Raw genomic sequence first — 22,282 nt, forward strand, 5'->3', positions numbered from 1 at the left:
ACGGCCGAGTTTTTGCTCGTGACGTAATTCCTAACGCTAGTCCAATTTCACAGTCACTCACTTCTGGCCTCCTGAGGACCCGGCCCACTTAGGCTGCGTTCACACTGCAGGTGAAAGCGCATCAAATCCGACTTCTTTGACCCTCTGCGACCATCTATCCATCACGGTGTGTCAGTGTGAACGGCACAAATCCGATATTTTCAAATCCGATCTGGGTCACTTTCGTATGTGGTGCTGAATCCGACACATATCTGATGTTTTAGAAAGCGACTGCTGTTTGATGGTCACGTCGCATTAAATCCGTCTTTTACGTCACCGACACAAGACAGACGCCAATTGTGACAGAACTGCTGAGTTTGTTAGTCACGTGTAATACGTCAACATTTGTAAAGGTCAAATTGTGTTTCTGTTGAATAACAAACTTTATTGTTTATTGTCTGTGAGAACAAATTACTGTGGAAATGATGTTATGTCTTTTGTTCTCACAGCATCGTTGGCGGCACCTGTGTCCGATAGATGCCAGTAAAAATCAAGAACGCCTTGTATTTGTTTTTCTACCTGGCGGAGTTACAGGATTCTCTTTCTGTTAGCTCTGTTTTTGGTGTCCAAGCACACCAGGAAAGCACCTGTGTAACATCTGAACGCGCCCCACATAAGGCAGGCACCCCTGCCTCTCCTCTGAGCGCCTGCCTCCTCCTGCCTCCTGTAACCCGACTAGATGCCTTTGACGTGGAAGATATTTAACGTTTTAATCAGGTTTGTCTTTTTATTTTGTTTTGAATTGGTGTCACGTTATGATTGTATCTGATCTAAAGTGATCCTTAAACTTGACAGATGGTGAGTGAAGATTAGTTTGCACTGAAAGCAGACACAGCTGTGTGTTTGATGCTGCCTGCAGTGAAACAGGACAAGCCCGGGCCTGTGTGAGACCAGCCGCACACTCATTTCCAGAGAGGATTATCAACACGAGGGTCGAGTCTTCTCTGCACAACTTTTAGTTTTTACAAAACTTGCAGGAAGACGCGGCCTTGAAGGGGAGACCAGCTACAGTTTTGACCTTTAACATAATGACTGAGCAAATCGTTGGCTCTGACCGCTTCTGTAGTTTCGGGATGGAGATGTACCGAAACAACAGTGAGACAGAATTTTACAGGCAGCTCAGAAATAAGCCGTTCACCTCCTGCTCAGCTGGTGAAATAAAAAGGGTAAAAATTTCATTTAAAAAACCAGACTATGAGGAGGCGGAGCTCCAGCGTTTTTCCCCTGTGGGCTGTTATGAGGCTGTAATGCTCTGTCGACAGCCTGCGTGAGTCTAAAGGACTCTCTCTGGGCAGGAAGTCTTTATTTCCCTCTGCAGGCGTAAAACAATTACCTGGCTCCGAGTGTTGCACGGACATGATGTGATTTCAGTAATTGACTGGTTTTTTTTCTTCATGCTTCCAATATTTTTATCACAACAGGTGGAGCCAAAGGAGGTGATTTCTGCAGGCCCGTCAGCGCTCGGGGAATTTTCCCCAGAATGACGTCACAGACCGATCTCCTCCAGAACGCTGGCAGTTGTGTTTCCGCGTGAAACTCACAGAGGTGTGGACTCGAGTCACATGACTTGGACTTGAGTCACATGACTTGGACTCGAGTCATTAATTTTATGACTTTAGACTTGACTTGAAAAAATGTTCTAAGACTTGTGACATGACTTGGACTTTTACACCAATGACTTGGGACTTGACTCTGACTTGAGGATAACCAGAATCAGAATCAGAATACTTTATTAATCCAGAGGGAAATTAGGGAAGGCTTGAGACTTGCAAAACAATGACTTGGTCCCACCTCTGGAAACTCACACACACAGGATGTTACTGATGGAGGAGACTGTCATCACTCTACTCTGCTTCAATCCCCTTGAAATGGTCAATCAGTTCACCCACCTTGTGTCATGGTCCCGGGCCATGTGGGCCCAGTATTCGCAGTTTTGTGTGTTTTGTATTTCATTCCCTAGTCATGCCTTGGATTATTTAGTTAAGATGGTCCTTATTTGATTACCTCCTGTGTGCCCCTGTGTATCTGTGAGCCCTCGTCTCTCCTTGTGTTTATTTCTATGTTTTCCCAGCCCGTTATGTCTGTGTTCTCCCCGTGCTCTCTCTCCTCCTGTTTGAACCTCTGTACTTCCTGTTTTACTTTGACAGTCTCCCGTCAGTGTTGTTTACTCCTGCCATGTCTTGTTATGTTTATCTGTGTCAGCTGTGTTCCCATGTGTGGCCACTTCCCCTGATCATCCCTCTTGTGTATTTAGTCTCTGTGTTTCATGTAGTCTGTGTCGCGTCGTCTGTGTTACCACCCCCTGTGTTCTGTATGTCCAGCCATAGCTTTTCCTTAGTTTATGTGCAGTTTAGGTTTCTGTTTAACTATTACTCTTATGCTGCCCTCACTCTGTTTTGTTCCTTTCATCAGCCAGAATAAAAGGCTCGCTTTTGTTTAACTCCACTCCTGCATCCTCGCTTGTGTTCGCTCCTGGGTCCACCACACACATTTCCGCACGGTCTGCCTCCGCAGACCGTGACACCTTGGCTCCAGGACATAAAGAGCAGTGCACCTGCTGGGGTTGCTACTCATCCTTCTATCGTCTCTGATTCAGCTGTGTCTGAATGTCTGAAAGGATTAAAACATCCTTCAAACAATGAGACCTTTGAGTCCTGCATTTCTCTACCAGCCCTGCACTTATTTCCTTCTGAAGCCCTAACAATCTGACCTTGATCCTCAATGTTAGCTTAGAAATGGAGAACAAGCGAAGGTTTGCCAGGAAGCACCTGTTTTAAATTTGTGTGGGAATAAAAATCATTAGTTTTACTCAGTTAAAGACAAATCAAATTGTATTGAAAACTGAAAAGCTCACAAACAAAGTGGGAGAGTGGGTGTGTTTTCTGCTTTGATTGACGGTATTCTAAAAAAGATTTGATTTGCACAGAAAAGCTCTGATTTCCACACACGCAGTGTTAAACTCGCTTGTTTGAAACAGAAGTGACGTTAAAAATGAGAAAGAAAGATGAGAACCGAGAACGGTCCAGAGCCTTGGGCGTCTCTCAGCTCTCACTTTGTGATCTCAGGTCGGCTTAAAGAATCCGGATTAAATTACGGTGACTGATCACACGTTCCTGCCGTCGATGCAGAGGTCACGGCGCAAGTTTGTGTGATGTGTTGCAGAGCTGCACAATGTCACGGTGATTTCTTCTGATTACTGACCGTGCAGCATGTAAACAGGACACATTAGCCTCTCATCTGATTTGCAGCTTATATAAATACTTTCAGGGGAATTGTTCAGCGGACGGATTACATTTGGGAAGAAGAAAGAAGCGGCTGATGTGACTCGTCAGTCCCTCGTTCATTCTGCATTCAGACTCGCGTCTCTGCTCTGCAGACGGCATTAACACGGTTTTACTGTCAAACAGCCGTTGCTTCATTTTCTGCCTAAATCCATCCTGCAAACAAACGTCAGTCAGCAGCACCGCTCTGCAGCAGCAGGACGTGCTGTTTGCCGTATACGTCCAAATGTAGACACACAAACAGCAGGACAGAGGCAGCACGGTTGCATAATGACACCCAGGCTAATGCGGTTTCCGCCTCCATAATAGACTCGCTCAACGAGCCGTTTACAAATGGAATCTGCTGCAGACGTCCGTTGGCTGTTTTTCAGAAACGCCAGCAAAAACACACACAGAGGGGTGTCCACGCAGGAACCAACCCACACACCTGAGAGCAGTCTGGGTGGAGGCCCAGTGACATGACAGAACCAGCGTGGGCGTCTCACGGCGATCGTGGGGTCACAACAATAAGCTGTTAGTACAGCACAACAAGCCTGCCATCGCTGTTATCAGCAGGGGGCCGATGATGCACATCAGTCATACTGCACGCAGTACTTTAAAGATCCTATTAACGACGTTTATATTTGGCTTGTTTTCTAAGATCGAACACACTCGCTATGTGAGCAGACCTCGCTTTGTCAATCTTGATCTTTAAAGATAATCAAAAGATAACTTTATCATATTTCCTGCCTTTAGACAGTTTCCAGCTCCCTGACACTGACTTCCACAGACAGATGGAGCGTTTCCAACTGAACCCGGTGAAGCTTCCAGACCATTTGTTTAACAGGTTTGGATGCACTGGACGGAGAGGTTGGAGGATGATACTCTTGCACGTTCGCTCCACCAACGGGACATCAAAGTGAATCACACGCTTTCATTTGTAGGAGGAGAGAGCTTCACATTTACTCCATCTGGGACAGTTTTCAGAGCTCGAGTCTGAAACTTGGGATAAGCTTCTCCTGACATTCATCCAGCACCTCTGGTTCCCCCATTAATGGTAAAAATGATGTTTTTAAAAACCTTTATCGTTTAAATGTATCTACATTTTTATATTTGATAAAGATGAACGTTTAAACAAAGATGGGTGTAGCCAGCCAGCCACAGCTGTCGCCATCTGGTGGCATTGAGACAGACTGCAGGCGTAAGGCCGACCCGGAGCGCCGTCTGAGCTCAGTGTGTGGTTTGCGCCTAAAGAGAGGCCGTTTGCATCCACTTCAGTCGAAACACATTTGGCAGCTTGTCAGTGCACACAGAGGATTTCAGCTTCAGCATGAATGACTATCAGCTCTCACAGTGAGCCGGCCCCATCGTGAAGATGTCAGCGAGTGAGTCTGAGGCCGTTCGCAGCTCCCCGCTGATGACGGAGGCTCTGCTGTCGGCTCTGATTCGCAGCGTGTTGCTTCCTCGTTAGAAACACATTCATATCTACACAAACAAGCTAACTGACATAAATAACGCGCTGCAGAGCTCGTTTGCACCGTGCTTGTTATTCAGTTTTAAATGCATCATCCTTCCATTTTTTTTATCCAGCTAATGACTGAAAGCTGTTAAAAAGGGATCCTGTTAAAGTCAGTGTAGAGCCGAAGAATGCGATGAACACCTCGGTCTCAGAGGCTCGGTGAGGTGGTTGATCCTGATCACATGCTTACAGAAGCTCTGCAGGATTCACAGTTTAATGGTTAATGGGCTGGTTCTTATACCAGGGGCGATCGTGGCTCAAGAGTTGGGAGTTCGTCTTGTAATCGGAAGGTTGCTGGTTCAAGCCCCGGCTCGGACAGTCTCGGTCGTTGTGTCCTTGGGCAAGACACTTCACCTACCGCCTACTGGTGGTGGCCAGAGGGGCCGATGGTGCGATATGGCAGCCTCGCCTCTGTCTGCCCCAGAGGCAGCTACTCTGGGCAGGAGGCAGCTGCAACTGTGAGAGTGAATGAATAGTGGCATTGTAAAGCGCTTTGAGGGGTCCCGAAAAGCGCTATATAAATGCAATCCATTATTATTATACCGCGCCTTTATTCCACCTGAGCACTCACAGCGCTTTACACAACAAGCCTCATTCTCCCAGTCACACCTGTGCTTTCTATCTAACAGAGTCCAGTGATCGCTCAGGTTAGAGCTGCTTTACCTGCAGAGCTGCAGCCACCTGGGCTCAGTGCAGCTCCTCACGTCACCCTCTGTCTGGACTCCTGTGCCTTTAAGGCAGCTTTCTTCTGATTGGCTGCCCCTGGTTAGAAGAGTGCGATTACTAAAGCCTTATTGAAGATGAGCTCGAGCGCTAAACTGTTCTCAGTTAAAGTTCTGGGACGATCCACGAGGTTCAGCATTATGTTGGTTGTTTGGATTGCAACGAGATCTTCGTGTCATTGCTGATATGAACACGTACAGGACGCGTTTCAGACGATCAAACACATTTTAATATTAGCCAACAAACAACAGCAAACACGAAACATTAAATCCATGTGTGTGTAGCAGCAGAGCAGCCAGACGTGATGGCTGCTCCTGAGCTGCAGACCGTGGCGTGATGTTGCAGCCTGCTTTGTCACGCAGCTTCGTTTACCAGATTTCTGGAGCGATGAAAATGAACATTAAGTTTTTCAGTCAGAGCCGGGTCGTTTTTTTCCCTTTAATATAAAAAAGGATCTTTTGGAAACTGCACTTTGTGTTTAGTGTTAGATCTCTAACATTAAAATCAGTTTAATGATCTGAAACATGTGCAGTGCAAACACCTTTTCACTGCACTGTATAGGAGATGTGATTTTCGTCACCACCATCGTTTAGATTCCCAGCAAAGTTGGATCCTGTACTTCTGCTTTTAAACCCCAAACAGAGACGACAGACGAGCGACTCCTGGGCTAAGAATGCCAGTAAAGTCAGTTATTCTGGCTCTGAGTGGTGCCGAGTCCCAGGACGACGACGTAGTAACTGAAACGACCCTTTTCTGATCCTTCCACAGAGCATGTCAGGAAATTCCTCCAGAAATTTAGGATTTTTCTTGTACTCGGTGCTGCAGCTTTGATCTTTCCTCCATAGCGATCACGCTCTTCTTATCTTCTAAGCCGGCTTTTCTACTGCCGCTTGTGTGAAGGCGACGATGCTCAAAACCCACGTCGCCTGAGTCCGCCCCGTCCGCCCCGAGGGACAAACACAGGAGCAGTTTTACAGACAGAAACTCATCCTGCTGATTTCCCTCCAATCAGCACCGCTGCAGCGTACGAGCTGAACGTAATGAGGCAACGTTATGGCAACAAACCCCGTGACCTTTGACCTCCTCCTGCACAGAAGCGCTGAAGCTCATCCGCGCTGAGTCTGGCTGGAGCTGAATGATTCAAATGTAAACTGAAAGGAACACAAACAAGGTGTTTTCTCACTTTGGCTAATTATGCCCTCGTCTCCCACAGGCCTCATCAAAAAACATTTATTCCTGAGCACAACAGACTCATAATTAACAGTTAACTGAATAAAGAGTCTCCAGAGGCAGCACTTTGCAGCCTGCACATTTAGTTGGCACGTCTATCTCTTCTTCTTTGTCCAGCTTGGGCTGCATCGCTCCACTCCAGACAGAAGTAAATATATAAAACCTTCATTTTTCCCTCAGTATGCTGACCTTCATCTCTGTTAAGCTACGAGAGAACAAGAAGAGCCTCCTATCAATAATACCTCACGGGCCAGATGAACCTGTAGAAAGTGTTTTATTCTCCCGGCGTCCGCACAGCAGTCAGGCTAATCGCATTTCTCCTAGAGGAACGATTAGAAGTCGGTAATCTGATCATGTGTGCAGCAACAAGCCTCAGGTTTGCTGTCATCAGTCAGCAGAGAGAATGATCCTAATCAGGCCTTTAATTTTCATCAGTTCACAGCCGAGATGAACCCGATTAGGTTCTGTGTGGAAAGCAGAGAGATTCCTGTGGTCTGTCTCAGTTGAGACTTGCTCAACAGAGCCGACAGCTTCCTGAGACTCTTTGTTCGTTCTCTGAAACATGTCCAGCCACTGGACAGGACTGATCCCTGTGAAGGGAATATTTTACTGATTCCAGAGCAAGCACGCGGGATCTGTGAATGTAAACCTGATGTTTATTGTAAGTTTGTAGCTCTGCTGCACAATAAGCGGCACAAACAGGATCGCTCCACTTTTGCTCTGAAGCTAGTTGTCTTCGTTAAATTAGCGTGACATCGATCTGAGCGGCGTTTACTGAGCGAGAAGAAAAGTTTCCTGCGTTGTTTCGAGACGAATCGGGATCAGACTAAAGCTCGAAGCCTTCAATGTTAGTTCAAACGCTTCAAATGGCTGCTGTTAGCTGAGGGCACAAATGGGGCTGCAGGTAAATAATGAACATCTGTTACACCTTAACCTTATATTGGGATATAATTTTTATAAACAGCTTCTCTTTTATCAAAGACAGGTGTACAAGCTGTGCAAGCTTAATGTTCAAGCTGAATTTACCATGAAAACGTCCTGCAGCGAGGCACAAAGTGCAGAGCGAGAAACTACAGAGGAGATAAGACACAAAGGTAACGACGTGCAGGCAGAGGAAACGAGGTGAACGGAGGCGAGGTGCTGCGCTGGACGTCCTGGGACGACCCATTCAGAGCTAAAGGTCAAGCTTAGCCAAGAGCCAGCCCAGCTCTGGGAGAGCCGAGACACCAGTAGGTCATACTGGGATTTTTAGGTTGCCCACACCTGAACGTTACATCCTCGTGTTGACAGAGGCAGCATAACCCAGATTTTAGTAAGACAGCAGATTTTCAGAGATGTAAATAGGCTTTTATTGCCCTCAGCAATCCAGAATAAAGACACAGCTTTGCATATTTTACTCCAGCAGACACAGTCACACTGTTTTCATCCAAAACACTGACTTTCCTCTGAGCGAGGCAGCGGTCAGGTGTCGGTGCAGGATTTGGAGGCAAAAAGCAGCCCAAAGGGTTTCCAGCACATAAAAATGCAGAATCTGCTACTATTAAATCTGTAATCCTTCATTTTGGTGGATTTTCCAAATCCAGACACTTCAGGATGTGATTATAAGACAAAATTTTAGTGGCTGGAGAAGAGGACGGTCTTCATCTAATGCAGGCCTGGAGCTCAGCAGTGCATTAAAGTATTCCTCCAAGTTTGGTCCTGAGTCTGCTGACATTTCCACAGACTAGTCGCAGTCTATACTGACAGTATACAACCCCACAGTGATACCATGTCAATATCAATCGTTCTTATTTTGCCTTTCAAAATAAAAGCCTTTTCAAATTGCCCATTTAAGACCTAACTGTCATGGTCCTGAGTCTGCCGACTCAGTGTTTTGTTTCTTTATGCTTTTGTTTATTCTGATTATGTACTCCGTTATGATTTGCCATTTGTTAGGTTTCCCTGGTCCCACTTCTGTCTGCTTGTGAATCTGTCGGTTTAGTTCTGTCTCTTGTCTGGTTCTCTGTGTCTGAGCTTCCTGTTTTATTCTGAAGGTCCCCGTCTCATGTGAGTGTGTTAAGTTTCCGTTTCCTCCGTCCCGTCAGCGCTGACTTCTTCCAGCTGTGTTGCCCTCCTGTCTCTCATCCCCTGATCACTGCTGTGTGTATTTAAGCCCTGTGTGTTCTCCTGCCTGTTGCCGGTTTGTCTGCGGTTCACGGTGTCCTGTTCCTCGTCTGCCTCTCCCCCCATTCGTATGTGCTCCGGTTTGTTATTTAGCTTTCCCAGTTTAGGTTTGTTCTGTAAATTCTCTTCCCTCACTGCCTGTTTTTGCCACTCCACCACTTGTAAATAAACGTCACTCGAATCATCAGTCACTGCCTGCACTTTGGGTCCTCCTTTTCCTCCAACACCACGTGACAAGTTTTGGATGTGACAGTTGGGCCTCACAGCACGGAACCGAATGTGAAAAGGTTTGGAAGTTGTAGGAAAACCGCTGAACGTCACGATGATTCCAAACCGCTTTCCAAAAAAAGCTGAATCCTTACGAATCCTCAAGAGATCCGAAATGACCGATAGGGACATTAAATACTGACTTTATCATTTTCCACTCTCAGGAACACTTCTCTCTTATTTTTCATGTTAGTGAGACCAGAAAACAGCCAGAGAGCTCGATCGAATGGGCTGATTAAACATATCATCAGACATTAATGAGCGTTACTTAAACGTATGATTGGATAACCACCGTGTGCTGAGTAAGCAGCTCGGACACATCTGGAGCGTGACCACGGGCACTTACAACCATGATCTCATCGATCTCATCCAAAATTGAACTTTTCTCCATCATTTAGATGAGTTCAGAGCACGATGTCCTGATGCGTCGTCACACCATGATCAAAAATCACATCGATCTGAACTTTGTTTCTGGTAAAAATAAATTCACAGATTTTTCCGGTCATAGCTGTGACAGACTGGTCACCTGTCCAGGTGTACCCCACCTCTCACCTGCCTCAGCTGGGATCAGCTCCAGCCCTGAAGCAGGTAAGCAGAGGGACGGATGGACGGCTCCAACGCCCTCTGCTCGTATTTCATGTAGAAACTTTCGGTCAGATGAACTCGAGCCTGAGCTCAGAAGCACGTGCACACTCGTCCCATCTCATCGAAGCATCCATGTGTCACGCGCCTCTTTCTGTTCTGCTACGTCTGTCTGTAAACGTGTGAAGAACCGACATCACGACACCAAACGATCCCTGCAAATGAGAGAGAAGAACGGCATCTGTTACTCGCAGCAACGCTTCCTCTGAGCTCAGGTCATTTCATGCCCCGGGGCACACGGGCCAATCAAAGTGATGATGATGTCGTTATTCTCTCAGTCTTACAATCAACATTTAGTTGATGACAAGTGGCAGCAAAACGCCGGCCTGTGAACCATTTAAACACCCATTTTCTCCTCTGCACTTTCAATTTTCTTTCTCATTTACTTTCTTTTAATTTTCCCCTCAAAGAAAATCTGGTTCCAACTTCTGGCAGCATATTACCGCACACACACACACACACACACACACACACACACACACACACACACACACACACACACACACACACACACACACAGGAGATGAGTGTTAGTGTGTTTTGAACCTCTGGACTTCTTCCACTCAGCGGGAGAGCAGACTTTAAATTAAAAATCCAATAACGCTCTCCCTCCTCTCCTCCCTGGAGCATTAATGTCACCCTGTGGCAGCAGTAATGGACCAACTTTCAGCTCCAGTAAAATCAGACTGGGTAGTCACCAAATAATAAAATCAGCCAATTTCCCTTTCATTCGCCACAACTTTTATTCCTGCATCAAATCAAATGTACCTCATTAAAGTTTGCAGTCACTCTGATGAACCTGCTTCAACCTTTCAGCACCAGAGACGCTCCAGAGACTCCCTGAGGATAACTCCAAAATATGCTTGGATAGCATCGAGATCCTCAATGGAGGAGCGCCTTCATCGGGATTTAAACGCCCAACGTGTAGCGCCAACAATACTGTCTATACAACTATATGACCGAGCGAAGATCCTGTGGGACTTCCAGATACAGACAAAATGGTGATGACTAACCAACCAGACATATCGGTGGGATGCAAGCAGAGGAAGTGATCGATGACAGCAGCATTAATAAGAAGGATAACAAAAAGCTGGAGAAGATGTGGAGGGTGAAGGTGACGGTGGTCCCAGTGGTAATCGGAGGTGCTGTGACTCCCAAGCTAGTCGAGTGGCTCCAGCAGATCCCGGGAACAACATCAGAGATCTCTGTCCAGAAGAGCGCAGTCCTGGGAACAGCTAAGATACTGCGCAGGACCCTCAAGCTCCCAGGCCTCTGGTAGAGGACCCGAGCTTGAAGATTGAAGACCGCCTGCAGGGGCGAGCGGGAAATTAATATACATATACACTGAGCACCAATCAGCAGGCACATGGGGATGTGAGGTGGGCGTGGAGGTCCATAAACATTTGAGATGCCAACGCTGTGAAGCTCAGACTTTGATGTGAACTTACCTTTTTCAAAATTAACTCACTGGATTTTATTCAACATGGCTGCCAAGTTGTGAGAGTAGTACTGGAAAGACTTCAGCCTCACGTCCTCCCACGTTGAGCGCCGGACCTCCTCAATCTACAACCTGGATTTCATCTTGTATTCAGTGAGACAAACAGAATCTCGGAGCACTCTGCTTTCACGTGCATGACGTCGTGTTTTCATTTATAATTCAGTGCATCATATTTCATTGTGTGGACCGACCACAAGAACCTCGCCTACCTTCAGGCAGCAAAACGCCTCAACGCACGTCAAGCCAGGTGGGCGCTTTTCTTCACCCATTTCAATTTCTCCATCACTTACAGGCCCGGGTCCCGAAATGTCAAACCAGACGCTTTATCACGTCAGTTTTCATCCTCTGAGGGGGATCGGGAGGGGACGTCGATCTTGCCTCCGGGCTGTGTAGGAGGCCTCATTTGGGAGATTGACTCGATGGTGCGGCGGGCCCAGGGTACCGAACCTGATCCGGGGACAGGACCCTGTCCGTACGATCCCAGGTGCTCCAATGGGCCCACACAGCAAGATTTTCACGTCACCCTGGAATCCAACGCACCATCATCTTTCTGGAACGTTCTTTCTGGTGGCCGTCTTTAGCCTGGGATGCCCAAGAATATGTGAAAGCCTGTACCACCTGCACCCAAAATAAGTCACAAACCACTCCCCCGGCAGGCTTACTTCATCCACTCCCTACCCCGGGTCGACCTTGGTCACACATTGCCCTCGACTTCGTTACTGGACTTCCTTCGGCAGGTAACACAGTAATTCTGTCCATTGTTGATCGCTTCTCTAAAGCAGCACATTTTGTAGCATTACCCAAGCTTCCCACAGCTCTCGAGACCGCCCAGCTGCTGACCAACCACGTATTTCGCCTTAATGGAATTCCCTCTGACATCGTCTCCGATCGCGGGCCGCAGTTCACGTCCAAGGTATGGAAAGAATTCTGCTCATCCATTGGTGCCCAGGTCAGTCTCTCTTCAGGTTACCACCCCCAAACCAACGGGCAGACGGCGACGCTGAACCGGGAACTGGAAACAGCCCTGAGATGCGTGGCCTCAACTAACCAAAACACCTGGTGCTCACATCTAGCCTGGATTATGCTCACAACAGCCACACCGCCTGTGTGTGAGAGTGAGCGTGAGCATTTTGGAGTGGACTTTCTGAGTGAGTTGTGGATTAAGTTGAAGAGGAGCGTGTGTACACCTGCCTTGGACCTTCCCTTCGGACCCCCCTCCACTCCCTGGAGCCCCGTGTTATCTGTCTCACTGTATATATGTAGATATCCTCACTTGGTGCCACATTGTAAATAAACCCTCACCTTCTCTCTAAACTTCAGAGTCCTGCGAGTGAGTCCTCTGCCTAATAATCTGTGACAGAAATCAGCTGAATGAGCTCAGATCCTGCTTCGTAGCACAGGTCTGAGGAAACAAACCAACAAAACATGCACGATCTGATATCCACAGAGACACAGACAAGCGAACATCGGAGGACACAAGCACATAAAGACGAGACAGAGAGCACTAGAATAAAAACTAGCAAACTTCAGACACAACAAACAGAAACTGAACATAAGACGGTGACAGTGTGTGCAAAGAAAACCATCACACGCTGTTGTTAGGAATGCTGCACGGTTTAATATGTGCATGCTTAGCTGGGAACAGGCTTGGCACACACAGGTTTTTCATAAAAGCCTGAATGGATACACAATGTCACACTGTTAGTCCTGCTAAGGTCCTAAAACTGTTTGTGGAACAGCGCAGGAACCCTGGAAGAATCTTCTTCTGGTCATTTTTTCACAAGAAGCTGTTTTGGTTGTCTTTACTGACTATGATCACACCCACCGTGTTTACAGCTGTGTGCTCACAGCTCAGCTCCTGTGCTACACCTCCTACACCTCCGGCTGCAATGCGATGTTCACACAAACAACAGAAAAGCAGCATCTGGTCAGCCGTGGAAAGTTTTGCGCTGCTGTAATGAAGTCGATGCACACCTCTGTGTGTTTGCTCCCACCTGTTATCGTCCTGAAGGGAGGCCCCACAAAACGATAACAGCTGGATAAGAAAAACTGCCTGGGTAACCTGACAGGTTTCAGAGAGGAAACACAGAGCTGATTACAACACTCAAAGTGAAAGCGACGAGAAAACAGGAAACTGGGAGGTTTGAGCACACATCTGGAAGGATGAGCTTCTTCAAAAGCTGCGTGTTTGACACTGAAGATGAACTGCACGGTGCTGTTATTAATGTCCTGCGAGGGAGGATGAACGCAGGCAGATACGAGGGGAAACAATAACGTGGTGTCCTCAGATCTGATAACCTACTGTACGACATTAGTCCGCTGCCACAATGAAAGCAAACAGCCGGCACTACAAGAGCCAACAGATGCTGATAAGCAAAGCAATTGCAGGTCGCGTATCGAGTATCGTGCGCTCATTAATTTTATTTATTTTTTGTTGTTTTATCTCTGGGCAGCGCTGAGTGTCGCTGACGGGGTTAATTAACCGACGCAGATAAGGAAAAGAGCCGGCCAACACCTGCACGGCCCCGCAGGCATCGAGATGAGTCACTGATAACCTCTGAGACGAGGATAAGAGGAGGTAAGCAGAGTTAAAACAGTCGAGTCTATAAAACACAGAGAAATTAACCTGTGTGATCAAAACATGATGAAATAGTAATTTCCAGTGTGACAGCAGCAGGGGTGCTGTCAGAGTGAAACATTTTAATATTCAGTCATTTTCCTCCTCGCAGCAGTGCCGTTTGAGCCTTTAATGCATGAACTGGTCCTTGAAACACATTATTTCTGTTTTGCATTGGATCCATTTTTCCATTTCTTCCCTTTTTGCCTCTGCGCGACTAAAATAAACCATAAACTATTCAACTATTCAAGTTCAGTTTTGCTGGGCTGGAGAGGAAAACGACACTTTTTAAAATAGTACATTATTCCGAGGGCTCACTGATGGGATTCACAGGTAGGAGTTTATTCATGGTTACCTGCACCGCTGCATGTGTTTCACTCTGTTTTTGATATTCTGCTCGTGTGTAAGTTCTCAAACTTATTAGCAAAGATAGAGCCGACTGCAAAATCATTTTAAATTCACACAGTCCAAGAAGTCAAACATAAATCCAAAGTATGACCTCGAGAAAACAATGCGCAACAGCAAGGAACGGGAGATGAACTCAGGGAAGGAGGACGCTCATCACAGGCTTTAAGTGTCTGATACCAAGAACTGTGAAAGGACAGCATCACCGACACAGACTTAACCCATGAAGGCAGCTGTGTGTGACCACTAATCCAGAATAAACAGCAACTATAAAACATGCTGGAAATAAAACGAAACACGTGTGTGTGTGTGCATGTGTGTGTGTGTGTGTGTGCATGTGTGTGTGTGAGTGTGTAGATTTTCAGGTTGCAGTATCAGAATAATGAGTACATATGAATCAACTAACAGTTGGTTTTAAAATGAAATTGAACAGGAAAAGCTCATAAATATTTCAGATGTCTTCATCCGCCTGTGGGACGCTGTACTCTCTCAGTGAATTGCATCAATATTTGAGCGGCACATTCTCTTCTTTGTTTAGGTATTCTGATTGACAGTCCACTCTGTACAAATCCCACCGAGTCCCATTAAAGAGGAGTGATCACATCCACAGATTGCTTCTCATTTCAGTTTCCACTGGCCTATTTTTCCTGCAGGAAATGGTGGAAGCTTGGATCCAGACTGTTGTGTGCAGATAGAAGTCATTAGCATTAGCATCCAGTCACATCCTTGGTGGTGCTATTGAAAATCATAACAGTCAGTCTCATGACTAACATGCCATTAGGTCATAGATTTCTCCGGTGGTTTGAAAAGCTCAAAGAAAAAGATGAGAGTGGAAAGTGGAGCTTTAATCCATATTCACAGAGGACTGGCACTCTGTTCTTCATCCTGTGCAGATCTCCCAGTGTCTGTATTACACAAGTTAAAAATGTCACCACACATTGTGCTGTTTAAACGCAGCCAGAGGAAACAATAAAACCAACTTTAGGAAGGTTTCCTAAAAACATCCATGTGAGGGTTCGAGTTGTGCTCAAACACGCAGTGAGAGACTTAACAACGGTCGTAGGCGTTAGGATGACTGAGAGGAAACACGCCGCTTTCTGCACGTCGTGCAACTTTGTTTCCCTTAAGCAACACTCACACAGCAACATCCTCACGAGAGCAAAACTCCAGACGGTGATGTAGTTGCTGCAGGACGGCAATTTAAAAACAAAATGACATCACTGTTATATATGCATATATTTATATAGTTGTACAGCCAAGTCCTGCAATGCCAGGAGGCATGTTGCAGACGAGTTGCGGTTGTCTGGACTCAGTCTGAGTGACTCAGTGAAAGAAGCATCACAATTTTGCAGGAAGCGTCTTTGCATCACGTATCACTGCAGTCCAGCGAGGCTCTGAGAGCGAGCCACTGTCTCAGTATTCAAAATTGATGGCGCTCTATTTGACACCACATTCAGCAGCCTGTGAAAAACCTAAATTCAAACGTCAAACAGAGAAATCGTCCTCTTCTTTAAGCCTTTAACTCCACTGAGGCAAGAAAAATTCCACTTACACAATATTAGAATAGAATAGAATTCAACTTTATTGTCATTGCACATGCACAGGTACAGGGCAACGAAATGCAGTTTGCATCCATCCAGAAGTGCTTTAGTGATATAGATATATTACAATATATATTAGCAATAATATAGATATGTGAGTATATTACAGAAATGGGTCTATTATGGTATGTTATAATGTACACGGTATGAAGTATGTTATGAATATGCTATAACTATAAGTATGTACAGGCTGTAGTGAGTACAAGCTATGTACAGGCTATGAACAGGATATAAATATGAAATAAATAACTTTACAGAATCTGAGATATACAGCTATACAGAAATGGGAACTATGCAAGTTGTAAACAGTTGTAGGATTAAAGATTATCGTATGATTATTTACACAGAACTATACAGTAGTGCAGTTAAGAGGTATATAAAGTGCTGGTGGTTGTGAGTGGTGGTTCAGTCCATGTTATTATTGTGTGTTTGAGGGTACAGTTGTCCATTGTGTGTGTGTGTAGGTGGTTGTGGGTGTGTGTGTGTCCAGTCCATGTGTTAACTTGGGTCAGATGTCCCAGAAGTTCATATTGAATGAGAAAAAGAGCATTGAAATGAGCAGCTCTTCCCTGCTGAAACCAGCTAAAAACAACTAAATCTTCGGCCGTTTTGGACTGAATCTAAAATCGTCTTAAATCATCTGCGGCTGTTACTTCATCCTGCTCGCTTCTACCCCGAGGCGACGATGACCTCAGATGTTTCACGGTTCCTGAGCTCATTCCTGAGGCTCATATATGTTGGCTGGTTCATTGTACGTCTGTAAGTATTTTCTGTCCTCTGTGTTTCTGTGTGTTAATATTCTGTGCACCACCCTTGATTCTACCTCCATCTGTCTTGGCCTGGACGCTCTGAAAACTGAATATTTTCTATTATCCTGGAGAAATAAAGCTTAAATAGCTAAATAAAAAATGCAAGGCTCATAAAGTATATTTGCATTTTTTATCCCATCAAAAGTGTGATTAATGTGCATGAATAATTCTATATGGTGTGTGCCTTTGCACGTTCAGTGCTCCAAAACTAATAAAGGATTAACAAACATCTGACACTGCTGAAAAGATCAAACACTTGGATTTCCCTCTAAGTTTGCAGTGTGAAGCTCCTGCTGCCTGTATCGGTGGCTGAAGGAGACTCACAGCATGCCGCCTCCAGTTGTCATGAGAAATGCAAACAGCCCCGAGGGAGAAGATGCACAAAGGTTTCTACAGGTCCAGCTGCCTGGCTCGGCTCTGAGCTGGCAGCCTGACAGCAGTCGTGGGCCATTCATCTAATACGGCAGCAGCTCGCCATACCCACAGGCTGGGCTCCAACCTGGCAACTCGACAGCAGGCAGACAGATAGTCGGAGGGAGGCTGTGGCGAACTGGCTGCAGCATTACAAAAACCCTCCTTGCGCTGAAGCCACCTGCAGGAGTAATTTCTCATCTTGCTAACTGGAAGCTGAGAGCGGATGAATGCATTGCATGATGATGTTGCACACGTCTGCCTCTGCAACTGTGTCAGCACTCTGGGAGACGAGCTCAGATTATGCAACACATAATACACAAGACGTCAAGAACCAGCTGTTGCTGAATGTGCCAGAGCCGCTTTGAAGATAAAGAAGAAAGGTTTAGAAACTGTGAAGCAGCATCTCAGGCCCGTGTCTGTGCTGCATAAAGAGGCTTTCATATCACTTAAGACATACAGGTTCCTTTTCACGTCAGAGAGTCGGCTGAACCAAGTCCAACAGCTCGCTGTGAAGTAGAAAGGTTGCTTTTGATACTGAGCAGTGAAAAACATGCATCACTCTCACACACAAGCAGCTTTTAGAAATGTAGGAGAGGACACTCAGAGACGAGATGCTTTCTTTACACTGCAGTCACAAACAGCGGTTAGGGAAACCAGATATGTTGCAAGCGTGTGCAATACAGTTGTGATCTCGTTGTGTTTGAAACGGCTGCTTTGAAGACGGGAATGAGGGTTGAGCCACATCAAAGCAACTTCTGTACATAAAAACTGTGATAAGAGAGTCAATGGGAGATCAAATTAGGTGAAGTTATCAATTACAGACAATCTGTGACCAATGAATCACCATCAGCATTCACAAAAATTGAGTCCAGCCAGAACCTCAAAGATCTAAAACAGAATTTGTTTCTCAAATAGAGACAATTACAAAATGGCACGGACGCGGTAAACTTACTTTACCATGGCATATAAGCAGTTTGCAACCAGCTGAATCCGGTCCTCTACTGCAAAGCCATGCATTGCAGACAACATGTACACAGTTATTTGCCTCCTGCCAGCTGTGAAAGAAACAGTCGCCCAGTTGCACGCTCAGAGTCTGGGAAACCAGCTGATCATCCCAACTGTGCACAGTCAGTCAGCAAATGCAGTCCCAGCAACCGCTGATTTCTCCCAGTCACAAGAAGGCTGCTGTCCTACTTTTACTCCAGTGGGACTGAACCATCGGACATCTATTGAGCCAAACCTACATTCCTTCTAGTGGCCAGCAGCGGCCGACTCGGTTGTGAAAAGAGACAATCTCTGCAGCGTTTCTGCCCCAGGACCTCCTCTCAGTAGGACCCAAGTAAAACACCTCACATAGGAAGCCTCCTGGTGAGATGCTGAACCTCTCCAGTTGCCTCCTAGTCCTCATCTCTCAGGGTGAGCCCAAGCATCCTTCAGAGGAAGCTCAGTCTCATGCCTTGTACACTCAGTCTCATTGTTTCGGTCATGGCCCAGTTTGTGGTCCAGGTGGTGATACAAACATATTTTACCCAATAAATCCACGGCTTCGTGTTCATCCTCCTGCTCTAACCCCTAACCCTATGAAAGCCGAGGCAGAGACTTCAAACTCTTTACATTTGACTGGAAGCAGCCCTGAGCTGTAGCTTAGCACTCGCTGAAGCTTTCCTTACCCCCTGACCCTAATCCCTCACCTCAACCCTGCTTATTATCTGCATGTGTCGTACTCTACCTGCATCGTCCCCACAGCTGGGCTCATGAGCAACAGACAGATTCATCAGCTTTGTAAAGACATAAAACACATTTCAGCTGCACTTTGAACACATTGTGATGATGGTCACAGCCCACCAGCAGTTTCTTTGCTGAAAGCTAGAATTACAGCATGTTTGGGACTGAAAAACCTCTGCTGGTGTTTTTCTGACTCACTCTTCATTCTCCAGAGTTTCTGTGAAAATAACGATCCAAAATAAAAGCAAATCAAAATGATGATGAAGGCGCTCCGGCTGCCGCTTCGTAATTCTGATGCGCAGCCTGACCTGATCTGACTCTTCCAAACCAAAACAGAAAAGCTGAAACTTAAGAGGCGGAGGTGCTTCTTCAGGACATCTTCAGAGTATGACTCAGAGCTCCGCTTTGATCTGGGGTCAGTGGGGTGACGCTCAGCTCCTGCTGGGGATGTTTGACCTACAGAGCGTCAAAAACGAGCCGTGTGGTAGTTCTGCTGCGCATAACTGTGTAACGTGCAGCACCACATTAACTAAATATCCATCCATCACCTGAAAATGAATCCCACCGTTTACACTGCTCGTGTTTGCAGATGAACCTTCCAATCACTGCAGCCCTTTACTCATACGTCTGTTATACTGCAGCATATACAAGCAGCATTTGTGCTTGCGGTCCATCAGTCGCAGACTCGCAGTGGCTGAGAGCGGAGCTCGCCGCCCGTGACGGCTGCCTGAAGGATTCTCTCCCTCTTTGCAGTTAAGATGTTTAGAGACACCGTGAACTTGCTTTCATTTCATTTCAATTTATTGCTTCATGGTAAGAAAACACATCACAAGAGTCTTCTGAAACTCCTGCAGGTCAAAGAGAACCACCCCAGCGATTTCCACGCTGTCTGGCTCAGAGACGCTGAGAATGCTGGCTGGCCTTAATGCCACAAACATGACTTAATGCAGACTCTCATCGGTACTCAGACGAGGCTTTTATGTCCTCTCCCACAAACTGAATATACAGAAAGCACTAAAGCTGCAGCCAAAGCCATCTGTCGTCAGGCGCACAGGTAATCAGCCCATCGCAGGGATAAGTTAACCCCCTGAGCGCCAAGTCGTCGTAGGAGAAAATAATCGTCTGTCTTGGAAAGAGACTATTTCTATGTTCACTCTTAGCCAAGACGTTGGAGAACGATTTGGGTTGGAGTCATCACCGATGTTTACTCTGGAGTACCTGCAGGACCACACAGGGACAGGAGACTGCACAAACAAAGGTTCAGTCGACCTGCACGTATTCAGGCGAACCCTCAGTGCATCATGGGAATCCCCAGCAGCCTGGACCTATTGCAGCACAACTGTCTCCTGAATCCAAATCCAAAGAACTCAGGACCTCTGAGCTGCAGCACCATGCCATTCTGGGCTGTGTCGGAGTTTCTGCTTTTGCACACATGGCATTATAGCTTTAAACAACTGCTGTACACAAACTTTCCCTCATGCAAGAAGAACATCCAGGCAACATTAAAAGTCTCCACCAGAGAACAAGGTTGCAGCCGTTGGCACGTCTTTGATTTTGGGACCAGGAAATGGAGAAAATGGGATCAGGTGATCTTCAGAGGATCGCTGATCAGCATGAGGGTCGAATCAGAGCACAGTCCGGTGTGTGCAGACTGGCGCCGGGCTGCAGAATGACTCTGCCTGGGCGTTTAAACACAAAGTGAAAGAGCTGAACTCACAAATGATTTCTGATTGGTTGATCAAACAGAAGAGCCAATAAACACTCGGAGGGCTTTGAATAAATTAGCAGCAAGCAGAAGATGGTTGGAAACACTGGATAAAAGTGTAAGCCAGTAAATGTGATTGTTTTTGCCTGATTTCCACAAGTTGATTACTAATCAGCGAAGGGCACGACGTGGTCACCTTCCTGACGTCTTTCAAAGCGCTGACCGAGGAGCAGGAAATGGACCTGCTCACGCCCGAGGCTTTTCAAGGAGACGTTCTTCCTCTCTTCAAATCTCTGACGCTGTGAGTCCGACCCAGCCTTCACTGTCTTCACCTCCACTGTCACTGTTTTCTTTGGGCTCTTACAGCAGATGTGAGTATTGTCCTTTTAAATGTGTGTGGGTCAGTAAAATGTTTATTTTATTTTGAAAGGGAATTATCAAAATGGTTTTTTTTTATTATTTCAAATGTGCAAAAAAAAAAAAGTTTAGTTATAGCTCCCTTTTTAATGGACCTTTTGGTGTGCATTTGTCAGAGGTCACCAGATTTACAGGGGAAAAGGAAAATCATTACTTGTTGTGTGGGTTTGAATTTGTGTGTTTAATCTGAAACAACATATTCTTACAGGTGCGTGTTTGCAGTAAACGGGCAGGTGTGTGTGTCCCTGTGAGCTCATCATAATGTCCTCTGATCGACTCTTTGGTAAACTGCAAGCACAGATATTTGGAGAAGGGTCCCTAAAAACCTACCTCAGCAGAGAGCAGTAACCGCTGCAGAGGCTGTCGGCCGTGGGTTGGATCCACAGGTGGACGCAGTTCGTGCTCTGTTATCTAAAGGTCACAATGGAGCATGTCAGGGGGAGGGGCTTCAGTTCTCAGGCTCAGACGGTGCTGCTCGGTGTTCGGTTAGAAGTCCAAATATTTCACGCTGTCACTCGAGGCCGGTCTGATTGTCATTATTGTGAAACTGTAGTTGTTAAAAAGCCCAGTGCTGAAAGAGCAGCTGCTATCTGTTCCAAATTTCCCAATAAACGGAAGCTCAGCCGCTCCAATTACTTCCCATTTTGCCTTCTCCCCTCAGCTCCTGTTATTATCTACCTGCTTTGAATTTAGGCAGAAAATTGGAGAGTTTTTTCTGCACCGAGCAGCACGTAAACAAGACACGCAGATTGTCTGCATCAGATATTTGAATGAACGCCTCAAACAGCTTTTCCTGTACTGAACGATAAAGAAACAAATACATCAAATTACAAAAGCCGGTGCAAACAGGAAGCGTGTGGCTAGTTTGTTCTCGCTGAGCTTCAGTCGGATTATACAGGAGAACATTCAATAACATATCGCTGCTTATCTCTGTGCTGCTAATCTGAAATGCAGATGTTTGCTGGAGGTGACCTTCATCTCTGCACTTTTGAATGTCATCGGCCTTCCCGGGCTCACGAATAACACCAATTACAGTTAAAAGCACGCTTGCTGATTGGTGGATCAGAAACACCTGCTGGGGACGAGCAGGGCAAAGGGAGAGCCGTTCGGCTCCAGAGCAGCGAGCTGGCAGAGAGACAGCTTTGGTTTCAGGATTCCAGGAAGTGATGGAGGTGAGGTTATGACCGGGGATCATGTGACCAGGAGCATTTATAATAATTGAATTGGAGGAGAAGTGAGACAGAGGTG

Source organism: Aulonocara sp. 'chitande type north' Nkhata Bay, linkage group LG7 (genome assembly GCF_057382095.1).
Source record: "Aulonocara sp. 'chitande type north' Nkhata Bay isolate Kocher_YH1m ecotype deep benthic linkage group LG7, A_spYH_male_GT1.1, whole genome shotgun sequence".
In the NCBI taxonomy this organism is placed as follows: Eukaryota; Metazoa; Chordata; class Actinopteri; order Cichliformes; family Cichlidae; genus Aulonocara; species Aulonocara sp. 'chitande type north' Nkhata Bay.